Here is a 15,175-nt window from a genome sequence, read left to right on the forward strand (position 1 = left end):
GAACATTTGGGTTTTCCTGATAACTGTAAATATATATTTAATGTTGAACTTAAAAATTACAAAAAACAATTTAATTTGTTGTCTTGAGTCGTTGTTTATCATATTGCAAAATTCCCGATAAAATGGGAAATTATATATAAGCTATATCAGTTTTTTTTACAAAAATCTAATAACAAGTTTGTGAACCTTTTGAAAAATCACTCAGTGCGAATTAAGATTCGTAAATATTTTAAACTACAATTTTGAGGCTTAAAAAAACTCAAGAAACGATTTTGTTTTTGCAGATTCAGAAAAAAAAAATCAAAAGTTTTATATAGTTCCTCAAAACAATGAGGCTGCTCAAATTAACGTTTCATAGAATTAGTATGAATTAACAGTAACTGAATTCATTTAAAAGAAACAAATTTATTACTTTTCATTTTAAATTTTTGACACTGTTCGCGTAGTAAAAAAAAATCTCCCGGGTCCCGGGAATTCCCGGGAAATAGCCAAATTCAACTCTCGATTCCCGGGAAATTGAAAATCTCGAGAATCGTCACCCTCTAATCATCATATTTTTATCTGTGCCCCTCAAGAAGATATCATTTCATAGAGATTTTTGATTACTTATGCTGCTGCGATGCTGACCAGCTTCTGGAACCTGAAAATGGAAATGAATAGTTTATTTTTCACATGATGCAGCACAATAATATCAATATTGGTTCCGCTGCCGGTGGTACACGTCAGTTCCCGATGCCAGCCAGTCTGTCCAAGTTCGGAGTGTTTGTGTGTGGGAGCCCCGGGTCCAAATCGTGTGAGGTCCTCCAAAACTGAATGACTCTGAACGGCGATGATGATGAAAGACAGCGCGAAGACTGAAAGGTGTTAGCTACTTAGCCGTGGGTCAATATTTTCTTTCCGCATTCATACTCGAATGTTATAATTTAAATTGAAATAACAACGCGCACACACGGACACACAAAAGTTATCACAACAATTGAGGTGTAACTTTACCACCATGCTTACATACATGGGAATCGGTGGCAGGTTCACACGGGTTCTTTATTTTTTTCTTTCGAGGGAAGGTGTCGAAGATCAAGTGTGTACGGGTCATTCATGAATACATTACATTAATGGGTACAAGCATATATTCAAATAAATGAGAAACAACGTGGGGTTTCCCAAATCGGTTCTGAAGATATTCTGTGCTGAATATTAAGTTAGATACACAATTTGGTTTATTATTTTATTATTATTTTTTGCATTTATAAAAAAATCATTGTCTTAAAGGTAAATTTACGCAGCAATTTTCCATGGGCTTGATTGAATTCTACTGACCAAATCCTCGTCATATCAGCAAATCTTCACGTTACATAATACACACCCACATTCATCACTACAAATACATAGCCTACAACCACCCCAGCCCACCCACATACGCCCAGATCTCCACATCAGCCGGTCGAGAATATTGATTTTTCATCTCAAACTCAAATATTCATTTTTGGCTCTGGCCGGAGAGTGTGTACCGAATATCTACACACACACACACACACACACACACACACACACACACACACACACACACACACACACACACACACACACACACACACACACACACACACACACACACAAATCCACCGATTCTGAATCCTGAATGATGATGAATTTTGCTCCCAACCCCACCGACATCAACCAACCAACCACATGAGGAGGAAATTCTGATCCCGGATGATGACGGGCAATAACAGGAGGAAGGAGTCCCGGAACGAATGGGAAATCAGACAGGAGGACAGGCTGGTTGTCGGCCCAGCATCCTGAAGAGTCCCAATCCGGCGGCGTCGACGTCGTCGTGTGGCCCTGAACACGGACGAAGGACAGAACTGTGCAGTTCAGTGTAATGTGGCACATCCTTTTGCAGTATGAACACGTAACGCCGTGCGTAGCTTGTTGAGTACATCGTTGGTGGTGTGGCATCTTGACACATATTTTTAACAAATGTATAAAAGCATTTATTGATCAACACACATATTACAAGTGAGACAAGAAAGAACCACATGAACTTTGTCTAGTAAACCTGGTGGTGGCTTTTGCAGTTATCCGCATTCCGTCCGAGACTGAGGTAGCCCAAGTAGCCCCCTCTCGGAAAGGGATAAACCGGACGGTGATTACCCGGCACACGCGCAGCTATCCAACGAGCATGTTGCCGATTTTAATGATGTTGACGATGTTGTGCTGCTGCCCAACTGCATCTGGGTCCAGAGACCATCCAGAGGTCCAAGGGGATGGAGCAAATCTGGTCAATGGGGGTAGAAGTGGACGGAGCTTCCAGAAGGGGAGCAAGGAGTTGGGACAGGAAGAAGAAAATTCATATCATTATTATTATTATGACGGAGGAATGGCTTCCATATGAGGGAAATAAATTTTGATCGATGATGGTCTTGTGCAACGTTCGAGCTGGAAAACGGACATGGGCGTTCTATAATTTTATGTATATCTTCGAAGCAAATCCTAGTAGTAGTTCCAGGGAATTCCCATAAAAAATAATTTCCGTTTACCGGGAAATTTGTAAACGTTCCCAGAAATTCCCGAAATTTAAACGGAACTATACATTTTATAACTTTTTGGCACCATTTGCATGCGAATCAAACATGAAAGTACATAATTTATGTTAATTCAAATCAATGTACTGTTGTCATTGAATTTATGAGCTCTACTTAAAATTTAATATTAAGGTTTATTTTTAATCTTCAATTGTTTAACACATTCAAAACTGGGAATAGAACTTGCATATTTGTTGGACATTATTGTGGAATGCAAACAAAATCTAATTTTTTCAGCAGTCAAGCCAATTATTGATCCTTACACTTATTTTCAAATTCAAGTTGCTATCTCATATTATTCTGTTGCATAACATCAATCAGAACCAGGATCGAAACAATTTTCAATTTACTTCAAATTTCCCGGGAAATTTGTTGCAAAATTTCCTTTTCCCGGGATTTTTTTCTCGTATTCTGGAGGTCATTTAGTGCAAATTTTGTTCTACGGAAATTTCACTTCTCTTGTTTTATTTTTTTTCTCAATCTATATTTCATATTTTTGGTAATACGTCTTACTTGATTTACAACTCTTAATAGTTAACAATAAATTAAAAATAAAAACAAATAAAAGACAAAACAATAATAAATTTTTGAATCTGAACTTCTGATAATCATAAAATTAAAAAAAAAAGTCAGACATAAAATTGAAAGTAAAATCATGAACAAACATAAATTATTGGATTGTCTCTGGCCAAACTCGAGGGGAGGGGGCAAAAATTAAAAAAATAATGATAAATTTTAATTACTTGCCATGCTTTCAACATTTTAATGATATTTTCGCTTTTTTATAATTTGTATAAACACTCTTACAAAAAATGCCAAGAAAAATTATGTTTCATAAAATTCAAAATATTTTAAAACTGTTTCAATCATGCTGAAAGTGACTATCAACGCAGGAAAATGCATTTCATTTTTCAGTTGAATTCTCGTCTAATTTTATTAACATTATGAAGTTTTTGAAATAATATTTTTTTGCGTCCTGATTTTTCGAGTCAATTTTAAAGAGGGAGAGGGGGAACGAAAATTTTGAAAAATATTTGCATCAACCTAACATAAATCTAATATCTCAACAACAAAGAAAATCAGACATATTTGGCCTTTGTAAATATTTGCAAAGATTATGTCACCCCATTCAGAAAAAATCAAAAACATTTAAAAAAAATCAGAAAATGACAAATTTCGAATTCAATTTAATATGCAATCAACTGAATACAATTAAAAACTTCATAAAAATTAACAAAATAATTTTGAGCTGGTTTTTTAAATTTAGAATACAAGGAAATTTCTAGCAATCGTTGCCACAGTACAGCCAAAAAAACATTTACGTTAAAACTCTGTTTTGAAAATAAATGCATGAAAAGAACTGCAATACCATCAAGCTCTTAAAAACACGTTATTTTAAGATGGATCAAGTAAATTAGTATGATCATTCATTGTAGTAAAACAAAGCAATAATGTTTCTCGTTTATTTCATTCCATTCTTTATTTTGTCCAATTTGGTAACATTAATCTTTTTTCAAAACATAAGTTTACGAATTTATGAAATGTTATGCTAATAAAATATCGTCTTGCAAATGTTTATTTTTTTTAGGAATAATATATTTTCCGGTCACATTTAGGCCATTGCAAATTTTATTTCAAGTTTTGTCAATTTTGCAAAAAAAAAAATGGAAGGATTTTTTTTTGCTAAAATCTAAGTTTTACTTTAAAAAACTTAATCTTAAATTAATCTGAATGCATTATGTAACGTTTATCAAGAATTTTAAATCAAATAAAGCTTTAAATCTTTCTACAAATTTATAAATTTGGGACCACAGATCGGTACAAAACAAAAAAGTTTATAAAAAAAAGTATTTTCATGCATTCATTGATATTTTACAAATTTGTGAATGTAGTATAATTGCAATGATGTTATCATTTTAGGATACTTATAGTTATATTATACATTTTCAAATTCAGGCTTGCATTTGATTTTTTGTACCACACTCGCCCCCCCCCCCCCCCCGTTTCCCTCGACCTTGTAACCTTGAACTTAAATAAATATCTTCCGAAACAATGTAACAATACCAACCAACACAAAATTTGTCATAAGTTTCATTTGAAATCAAAAATCAAAATTTCAATATTTTTCAATATTACCTTTTAAATTCCTGAAAATAAGTGTCCTATATTTAATTGCTTATTTAAAATAATAATAGATGGAAAGTATGCAAATGTTTGAAACAATGCATTGTATGGTAATCGAACTTCCAGCTGGAAAATGCAAAATTTTCCCTCAAACATCGAAATAAAGCTACACTGCACTGCACTATCCATTTGAGCAATATATCATCTGAGCAATCCCTTATTTCGCCCCAAAATTCAAAACCCCAGCCACGTCGACCTCCATTCCCTGGGCCTGTTTGCAGGCAGAATCATCCCTCTCCAGGGTTTCGCCATGACCACCGGCCCAACCGGACCGGTCAGCCGCCGGCCGCCCTATTTGCATATGTTTGAAATACACTTCATAATATAATGATCCTCCGCGGGTGCCCCACCAGCCTTTCACTGCACAGGAGACTGGACGCGTCCACCATTGCGTTTTACTGGCCCCCCTCTAGAAAAGGGTTATTTATCGCTTTTTCCCTGCCCTGGCCGGGATTGTATGTACATTCTGCGACGACGGCATGTTGTACGGAGTTTGGAGAGTACTCCCGGAGTATGTATTACATTGGGACACTTGCAGCTACTGGAACTGGTCAGTTGCAGGTGCAGGTTGTTCTAGTGTGAAGGGATATTTTGTTTAGAATAAATTGCATTGAAAAACCAAAAGTAAGTTGTGAATTTTTTGAAAAACTTTTTTCTAAAACAAAATCTTGTGACAAAAATCAAATTAGGTGAAACTCTATACGTATTGCACCAACCGTCCTTGGGTAAAAACTTTTCCGCCCTAAAAAACCGATGTGTAACGAAATAAAACTCCCCTTGGAATTCCAACAACGAAATGTCCAAGTTCATGTCCGAGATGTTCGCGATATGGCTAGCATCGTCCGTCATTTGCACATCGCACCTCCACATTCTCTCCCCCCTCATTGGGATACTCTCTGACGAAAGCCATTTTGGTTTACGAGCAAATATTTTCTTCCTGTAGATTGGAGTGAGCACGGAAAAATTGAATTCTAAAATTCAGTTAAAAATTTCAAGGGTTTTCAGAACTTTTTGTTACTTGCCAGTCTGCCAATTAATTACTTAAATTACTAGGTCAAAAATTAATTTGACTATTTGTTTAAATGGCTCTAAACGCAGTTTCACTATGATTTTTTTTAATTGCTCACCCGATAATTAGGCAATAGGAATCTAGTTTTGTTCGAAGATTAAAATTTTGCTAGTTTAATATTGTTTTACTAATATGGATTATGTGAATTTCAACTATTACCTACTGTTATTGAAAAGGGCAAACACGAAACGAACGAAACTTTTTTCGGTACTTATATTCACAAAAAATCTCAATATATTTTGACTGGTTCAATCATTCTCCTACGGGAGCGAATGACGCATTGAGTTAAAGTTCCCCTAATAAAATCAACATCAACAACAATCATTCTCAAAATTAATATCATCGCAGTTAATGAATTTAATATTGTATTGTTATTGCAATTCAAAATCCATTGACATTTTTAAAATTTGTGAAAACAAAAATTGTGCCCCCTATTTTTTCGAGCCAAAAATATTGTACGATCAGTTCCTAACTGGATTCGGTCGTTGGAAACGTCCGTCGGCTCAACGACCGTCGAAACAGACGGCGGGTCAGATAATGTCAAAACCTCTCCCCCCTCACTTCGTATCACCATCCAGCTGCAGCTTTGTTGCGAACAAACAGAGCACGAGGTCGCATGATTGCGGCATCGAGCCAGAATCAGGGGTGATCATGTGATTAAAAATCAAACTTTTTTAAGGAAAAATAATAATTTTCCGACTGAATAAAAAAATTGCGAGCATGTTCAAACAATTATTCGTGCTGTTGGAGAAGTGATTAAAAATCAGAATTTCAATCCATGATTTTTCTATCAATTGAAATTTTTCACGCTAATTGGGAACCCCTAGGTCTAACCACGACCGTTTCCAATGACCGTGTGAAGATGCCAGAAAATCCAACTACCAGCTAAATTCACAATATTTTTAAAAAAAATATTGGCAATGGTCTAACTTAAATCAGCCAAAAATGTTAAACATGAAAACAACGTGAAAGATAAATTTTATATTCTTTTCAACTATTATTCTATCTATTATTTAAGAAATCTGAAGCATTCTGATTTTTCCCTGTATTTTTTACGTTAAAAAACTCAGACTTTAAAAGTATTGAACGGCTTTTTGGAGATTATACCTATACAACTTTTTTATTTAGCAACGTAATGTGTCATTGAATTAATGCTTAATGCAATCGAATATATTATTAAAAATGTTGTATTACCAGCAACAACTGTTTAATTGTTGTGAAATTTTTCATATTTTTTTCAAATATTTAATGAATATTAATATTTAATTTATTAATTACTATTGACAGATTGCTTCAAAAAATATTAAATATTTTTCTCTGGATATTGTTTAAATGATATGATATAAGTTTGTTGTGTTCATATGGAGTTTGAATGTTATTATTATTAACACCGTGCAACACAAATTTGAGCTTCGAGATGAAAAGTCATTGTATAAACATTTATGTAGAGAATTTAAGTGCATAAGACCCTATAATACAGAGGCTGTATTTTGTGGCATCTTTATGTGACACTTCCATTTAAAGTAAACCCAAAATTATTTATAGATCAAAACAAAATCAATGATAGATCAATAACAAAAAATAAAATAAAAAATCCTTTATCAAGTACAATTTTCATCATGTTAAATTATTTCAATTACACAATAACTACATTAATTACTAATAAATTATTTTAAATACACTATTTACCATTTATTACTGAATATTTAATGAATTAGGAAGCTTAGTAAGATAACTTTTAATATTTCATTTTTAAAAAAAGTTTATTTATAACTTTTCATAAAATGTATTTAAATTTTAGGTTAAGGTGAAGCCGTTGATCATTTTCGAAGAAAATTGGTCATCACTATAAAATATTCTGTATTAAATTCAATTTAACAAATTTCAGCACCAAAAGGAATCAGCATGTGCCAGTTATTGCCTTCTTGAAGCCACTGAAGGATTTTTTTATCTAAATCAATTTTGCTTCAAAATTTATAAAATTTTGTGATACAGTCATTGACGTTCTAGCTCCTAGGCAATCATTGATTAATGACGATTTCCATAACTTTACAAGGAATGGGATAATCGTTACCAAAAGGAATCAGCATGTGTAGGGCACTATTCTAAACAACTTGTAGAAGGAATTTTGTCAAAATATTGAAAGCGACGCAAAATTTATATCTTTGAACGAAAAATTATGACAATGATGGAAGTCTTCACGTTAAGTGAACAAAAAATCCCAGATTAGCACAATGTATTATTAAACGATTTTTTCCTTAAAATATCTATTTTTGATATTTTAATGAATCAAACCCAATTTTATGGCACGATTAAAAAAATCTAAATTTTATAAAAAATAATTGTTCTACTGAAAATGCTTATAAATCTGAGGAATTATTTTATTTGTGTTCCAACACTTAAAACCTGTAACTTGAAACTAATTTAAACGGTTGGAGTTAAAGTGAAAAGTTTTTCTTAGAACCCGATAATGCAATTCGATTTCCGAATTGAATTAATTTTCATCGACAAAAACATGACAGTTTGAGAGTATTGAAAAAGTCGTATTAATGAACGTTTTTATAATCATAGATAACAAGCTTTAAAAAAATCGAAATTTGTTGAAAACCACTTCTTGAGGTACATTAAATACTTCTTTATCAAATTCAGGTAAAATGTATCATTTTGCTAACAAATCTTCAACCTATAAATGTTACCCTGGTTTACGGTACTCCATTTCCTATTATAATGTAATTAAAATACAATGTCAATACCGCCCCACTTATGTTTTATTTTTGAATCCTCCCTTACCCCCTTCGACTTTGGTCAGAATCGAGAGACATACACTTCAAAAAATGTCTGCAACAGCCTAACCCCTAAAAAATAGTTATTTTTACTAATTAATCAATCATAAGCAAAATTATAAGAGTCAAGTCAAATACAAAACTCGAAGTTCTTTTAATAAAATAAAAATTCTTCTTTAAAAATGGTTAAAGAAGAGATTTTTGCCGAAATTTAGACGGAAGCTCTTCTAAAGGCGGGATTTGGTCAAAATGTTCAACGAGAGTTTAACTTTTTCCGTGCATCAGCTTATCCTAGCTCTACGGTCCAGTCAGCGTGTGCTGATCTGATGATTCAACGTAGTGGTACACGTATGTTAGGAAGCCCAGATTTGAAAGGACTTCATAATTTATTTTTTTTTGCTTTTTTTTAAAGATTTTTTGATCTAGAGAAATTATATGTTCAGATGAAGTTCCGAAATAACACTGTCAATATTCACTTTCGAGAAAACTAGTATAAATAACACTGGATCATAGATTGCAACTGGCCACCCTATTGCATGTGGAGAATCCCCCCCAACGCGTTTCTTGCTGACTGGATTTCGCTCATCCGCAGCATCCAACGGACCATTGCGCGTTCCAGCCATGCTGTGGAATGGGGTTTCATCGATGTTGTTGTTGATAGCGTAGCCAGGAAAATGGCAAAAAAAAGTGCGAATGAGAGACTCCGCTGCCCCATCCGTTCGTTCGGTCCAGAACTTTCGCATCCACTTTTGGGATGGTTCCGCTTCGCCTAGTTCCAGCATGGCCAACCGGACGGGCACGTTGGACGATGCTCTGATTTGCATTCGGAACACGAACTTTGATCTAATTCTGCGCCCTGCCTCGTATACCAACCAACCGACGATGGCCAGCCTTGGCCAAGTTAATTTAAGAACCATCCAGTCGTGTATCGTGGCTTGGGACAGGGCCCGACTCTGGCAGTTTTATTGATTGATACTTGCACCGTGTGTTTATGTGGAGAGTCTGCTCGATGCTGAGAGAAGGTAAGCAAGAGAGCAGTGGGGATGTACATGAGGAGTTTTTACTGGTGGCCTGTATTTGCGTACAGATCAAATATACTTAAAAAAGCAACAACTCAACTCTGTTTCTAGATGATATTAAATTTCGAAATTCGTTAAAAATCAATTTACTAACAAATTTAAAATTATTTCAGATTATTGGAAGCAGAACTTTCATGAGAGTACATATTATGACTATTCATCATACATGCCTACAAACAAATTATTAGAATATCAAAACACAGATTTACAAAAATACGTTCAAAAACATCAAAAACTATATTTAGAACGCACCTTAACTTTTGTGCAGTTATCAAAAACATTTCTTCCCTTTACGGGTGCGATTCAAAGGAATCCCGGAAGTTACCTCTCGGAAGCAAGTTTGTATTCCCACATAAAAGTATACCCTCGAACACCTTACCACATTGTTGTCGCTTCCCGAGGAAGTGTCACTTTTGACTCTCTTGCTCTCATAATGCATTTATTGTGGGAAGCGCCACAGCCAGCCAGCCAGCCTATAATGTGCACCGAACCGCTGAAACCGCAAAGTTCCTGACTCCTCAATAAAGCCGAAAACCCAGGCCAAAGTTGGCTCGGCGCAAAGTTTTAATTGCACAACACTTTCAATTTTGCGATGGGTTGGGGGTGCTTTGAAAGAGGGTAGCTGCTTCTATTATAGGTTTTGTTATTCGATTTTTGTTTTAAAGTATTAGCAACAAAACTTTACAACTTTTCTCAAGAATTTGGGAAAAATATTCCCCCAAGCGAAAGCATTTAGTTTTGATTAAAAATATTTCGAACCATAAAAAGGTGCAATTTCGGATCACCTACCATTCCTATGAGGAAGTGGTTAAAAAGTAAGAATAAAAATCAAGCTTTGATGCCAAGCAACCAAAACTTTTTTTCTACTATAACTTTCTGATGAGTGATGTTCACATAAAAAAGTACGATTTTCACTGCCTTCTAACACTTGCAATACCGAGTTTGCAGTTGCTAGTAGTTATGGATGTGGGTGCCAGGACAACCTGCCATAATTGGCAAAAAGTGATACGATGTTGCGAATGGGCAAGTTTTTTCTCAATTAGGAAGTTTTTTGCTCTGCAGAAAAAGATATTTTATTTAAATATACTCACTGGTTTTGCAATATGAACGCTGTTTAACAGCACTCAGCTCATAGTTAAAAATGCGTTTAGAACAAGACACGTAAAAAATGTCACGATTTTACATACAAACTCAGCAGCGATATAATTTCTTTATTCGATATGGATCATCCTCAAACGTACACAGCAATCGAAATCATCATTTTCTGATCAAGCTCAAATTTGGTGAGGCTGTTGATACCATCAAAACAAGCAAGAATCTTGATTTTTAGTGCAAATCGGAACACAACCTTCTTTTTGAAACCACCTCAAAGTTTCGGATTTTCCCCAAATAATGTAAAAATTACCATTTTCAGAAATTGGACGAAAAATCGATAGGTGCAATCATTTTTCATAAAAAAAATCAGTCTATGCTGCGCGAATTAAAACTTTTTGCTAAATTTTTACACTCAGCGCATATTTTAATCAATTCGGGTCTAAACCTCATCATCGAGACTCTGAAAAAAAATGTCGAAGGTTTTCCCATCTCGTTTAATGTTCTATTTTTTACTGATTAAGGGGTTACATACATGTAGAAAATCAAAAATTTCATATTTCAGAAAATTTAATAAATCCACTTTAAAGATGATTTTCAATCACTCCTGAAAGTTTTATGAAGATATTTCATGATTAAACTGAGTAAAAGACGATTTACGTTCAAAATTTTGCCATGCGCAAAGCGAACTGTCGAACTTTGTGAGCGTTTTTCTCTGAACACCGAGTTGATTTACGGGTGCCATGATATCTCGAGATGGGATGGACCAAATTGGATGCAATTTGAGATGAAGACTTGCAAGACATATCCCGTGTGCATGACGAAGCCCGTTTTTGAAGTTTTGCTTTTTAAAAAAATACAAAAATCAAAAATTGGCGATTTTTTATATGAAAAACATAAAAATATTTAATTATCTTTTTTTCAAACAAACTTTTTGAAAATCGAGCTTCGTCATGCACACAAGACTGGTTTAACGAGGCTTCACCAAAATTTTGAGCCGATTTGGTCAAAGCAGTGTGGAGATACAGTGTGCCCAAACCAACCCCTTACATTTTTGTCGATTTACATGCATGTAACCCCTTAATAATTCGATGAATCTCTGCTCTCTAGTTAGCATAATAGAGCACAGACACGTCGAAATGTAAACATTTTTGAGTGTATCCCGCATTAGGGTGACAAGAAAAAAATAAAATTTTGGAAAATTGTGAGAGATAACTCTAGGTAAAAATAAGTAGCTGTGCCAATTTTAAGCCAAGTCGGTTAAGGTTTAAGGATCGCTTTTAATCGTTGAAGTTTGTATGGGAAAAATCGAAAAAATGTATGGGGAAAAGCAAAAATTTCAAAATTCCGCCAAAAAGTGGCATTGTGTCGGATTATTGTCAAGTTTGAGATTCTTATGTAAAATTTTATGATAAACAACTTTGTGGAAGACTGCAAAACGATTCGAGTTGACCCTGACGAGTTATTAGCGATTTAAAGAAGCCGTTTTTGTATGAACAGATTTTGTTTACTAACTTCAACGATAAAAAGCGACCCTTAAATGTTAACCGATTTCTCTCAAAATTTTCACAGTTGAGCAGTTCTCTACGAAATCGGTCTTTTCTCTTCAATTTTAATTTTTGTATTTTTTAATCTGGCTGAAACTTTTTTGGTGCCTTCGGTATGCCCAAAGAAGCCATTTTGCATCATTAGTTTGTCCATATAATTTTCCATACAAATTTGGCAGCTGTCCATACAAAAATGATATGTGAAAATTCAAAAATCTGTATCTTTTGAAAGAATTTTTTGATCGATTTGGTATCTTCGGCAAAGTTGTAGGTTTGGATATGGGCTACACTGAAAAAAATGATACACGGTAAAAAAAATTTGGTGGTTTTTAATTTAACTTTTTGTCACTAAAACTTGATTTGCAAAAAAACACTATTTTTATTTTTTTTTATTTTTTGATATGTTTTAGAGGACATAAAGTGCCGACTTTTCAGAAATTTCCAGAATGGGCAAAAAATCATTGACCGAGTTATGATTTTTTGAATCAATACAGATTTTTTCAAAAAATCGAAATATTGGTCGCAAAAATTTTTCAACTTCATTTTTCGATGTAAAATCGAATTTGCAATCAAAAAGTACTTTAGTGAATTTTTGATAAAGTGCACCGTTTTCAAGTTATAACCATTTTAAGGTAACTTTTTTGAAAATAGTCGCAGTTTTTCATTTTTTTTAATTAGTGCCCATGTTTGCCCACCTTTGAAAAAAAAATTTTGAAAAGCTGAGAAAATTCTCTATATTTTTCTTCTTCGGACTTTGTTGATACGACCCTTAGTTGCTGAGATATTGCCATGCAAAGGTTAAAAAAACAGGAAAATTGATGTTATCTAAGTCTCACCCAAACAACCCACCATTTTCTAATGTCGTTATCTCAGCAACTAATGGTCCGATTTACAATGTTAAAACATGAAACATTCGTGAAATTTTCCAATCTTAATGTGTTTTAGGCGAAATAAAATGCCAACTTTTCAGAAATTTCCAGAACGGTCAAAACATCTTTGAACAATTTTTCAACTTCATTTTTCGATGTAAAATCGAATTTGCAATCAAAAAGTACTTTAGTGAAATTTTGATAAATTACACCGTTTTCAAGTAATAGCCATTTTTAGGTAATAACATTTCAAATAGGCGCAATATTGAATGTTTGGCCCCTTTTGAAAAAATAAAAATAGTGTTTTTGCAAATCAAGTTTTAGTGAAAAAAAGTTAAATAAAAAATCCCCATTTTTTTTTTACCGTGTATCATTTTCTTCCAGTGTAGTCCGTATCCATACTTACAACTTTGTCGAAGACACCAAATCGATCAAAAAATTCCTTCAAAAGATACAGATTTTTGAATTTTCACATATCATTTTTGTATGGACAGCTGCCAAATTTGTATGGAAAATTATATGGACAAACTAATGATGCAAAATGGCTTCTTTGGGCATACCAAAGGCACCAAAAAAGTTTCAGCCGGATTAAAAAATACAAAAAAAATCGAATGACCGAAATCTCAGAGAATTGCTCAGTTACTTATTATTGTCTAAAGAATCGAATCAGGAGGTATCCCTGATGTTTTATTGTCACCCTAATTCCGCATACTCAGATGGACATTGATAACAGGTTGTAATAACAAACTAGGGGGCAATTTACCACCACTATTTTATTAATTGGCAATAAAGTTTATTTTCCAAGAACATAAGGATACAAAATTCAGCAGGTTCAGATATTTGGCAGGAAGGGCTTTTGTGCGACATTTGGCGGGGTCCGGTGAAATATTTCGTCAGGGGGTCTAAAGCAATTTTGTTTTGAAAATGTTTTTTTTTCGATTTTATAGGATTTTTATTCAGAAAAGTGAAAATCGATGGGTTCATTTTCATATCCATGAAATTATTTAATATGCCTCAAGAAACTCAAAATTACATATTTCCAAAATCCAAGCTGGAAACCTCAAGAAGACCTAATAAAAATGTTTTCTGTGTTCAATTTGGCATCAAAATACAAAATCGAGCATAAAACATTGCTGAACTTAGAATATTTCATTAAATAGGTATTTTCACCCAAACGGTTCCCAACATTATATTTTTATTCCTCTAATCGGGTCTTTTTGGGGTCCTGGAGTCAGAGTCGGAGTCGGAGTCATCAAAATTCGAACTGCTGGAGTCGGAGTCGGAGCCGGAGTTTTTGCCATTTTTTTTTTTTTTTTTTTTTTTAAAGATCTATGATCATTAAATGATAACCTGTTAATCCACTCTTACCCAAGTATGTAGTATCATCATAACAAAATTGAACATTTAATCTAATTAAAAACAATATTGGATTTGTAGTCAGAATGAATTGATTCTTGACTGCTTCCTTTTGCCTATATTTATGTACTCTTTCAATTCAAATTTGACCAAATTTAATCCAATTCTTTCTGAAAAAAGTACTCACACAGTTATCTTATACCCTGATACCGAATGTCTTGGAGGTTTTAAGTAAATCAATTTTCAGGAAAAAAAACCTCATAGGTACATAAAAGATAAAAAATGTAATAATCACTATTTATGGAAATTGCAAAAAAAATCACTTACAGTATAACTCTTCAAACAAAAAATCAACGATTATTACAATCTATTACTTGGAACTCTACATGCACAATTTGTTTATAACTAAGTACAAAAAAATCAAAGTGTCGCGCTTAAAATATTTGAGACTGACAAAAAACTATCAAAAAAAGTTGTAACTAATTTTGAAATTATCATTGAATAAGTTAAATATATCGATTATCTTAATGTTTACTATTTCTCTACTAAAATCTGAGAATGTTGATCCTTAGGCAAACTATTTTGATATTGTCGCATATTATCATTGAACA

The sequence above is a fragment of the Culex pipiens genome, chromosome 2 (assembly GCF_016801865.2).
Source record: "Culex pipiens pallens isolate TS chromosome 2, TS_CPP_V2, whole genome shotgun sequence".
Lineage (NCBI taxonomy): Eukaryota > Metazoa > Arthropoda > Insecta > Diptera > Culicidae > Culex > Culex pipiens.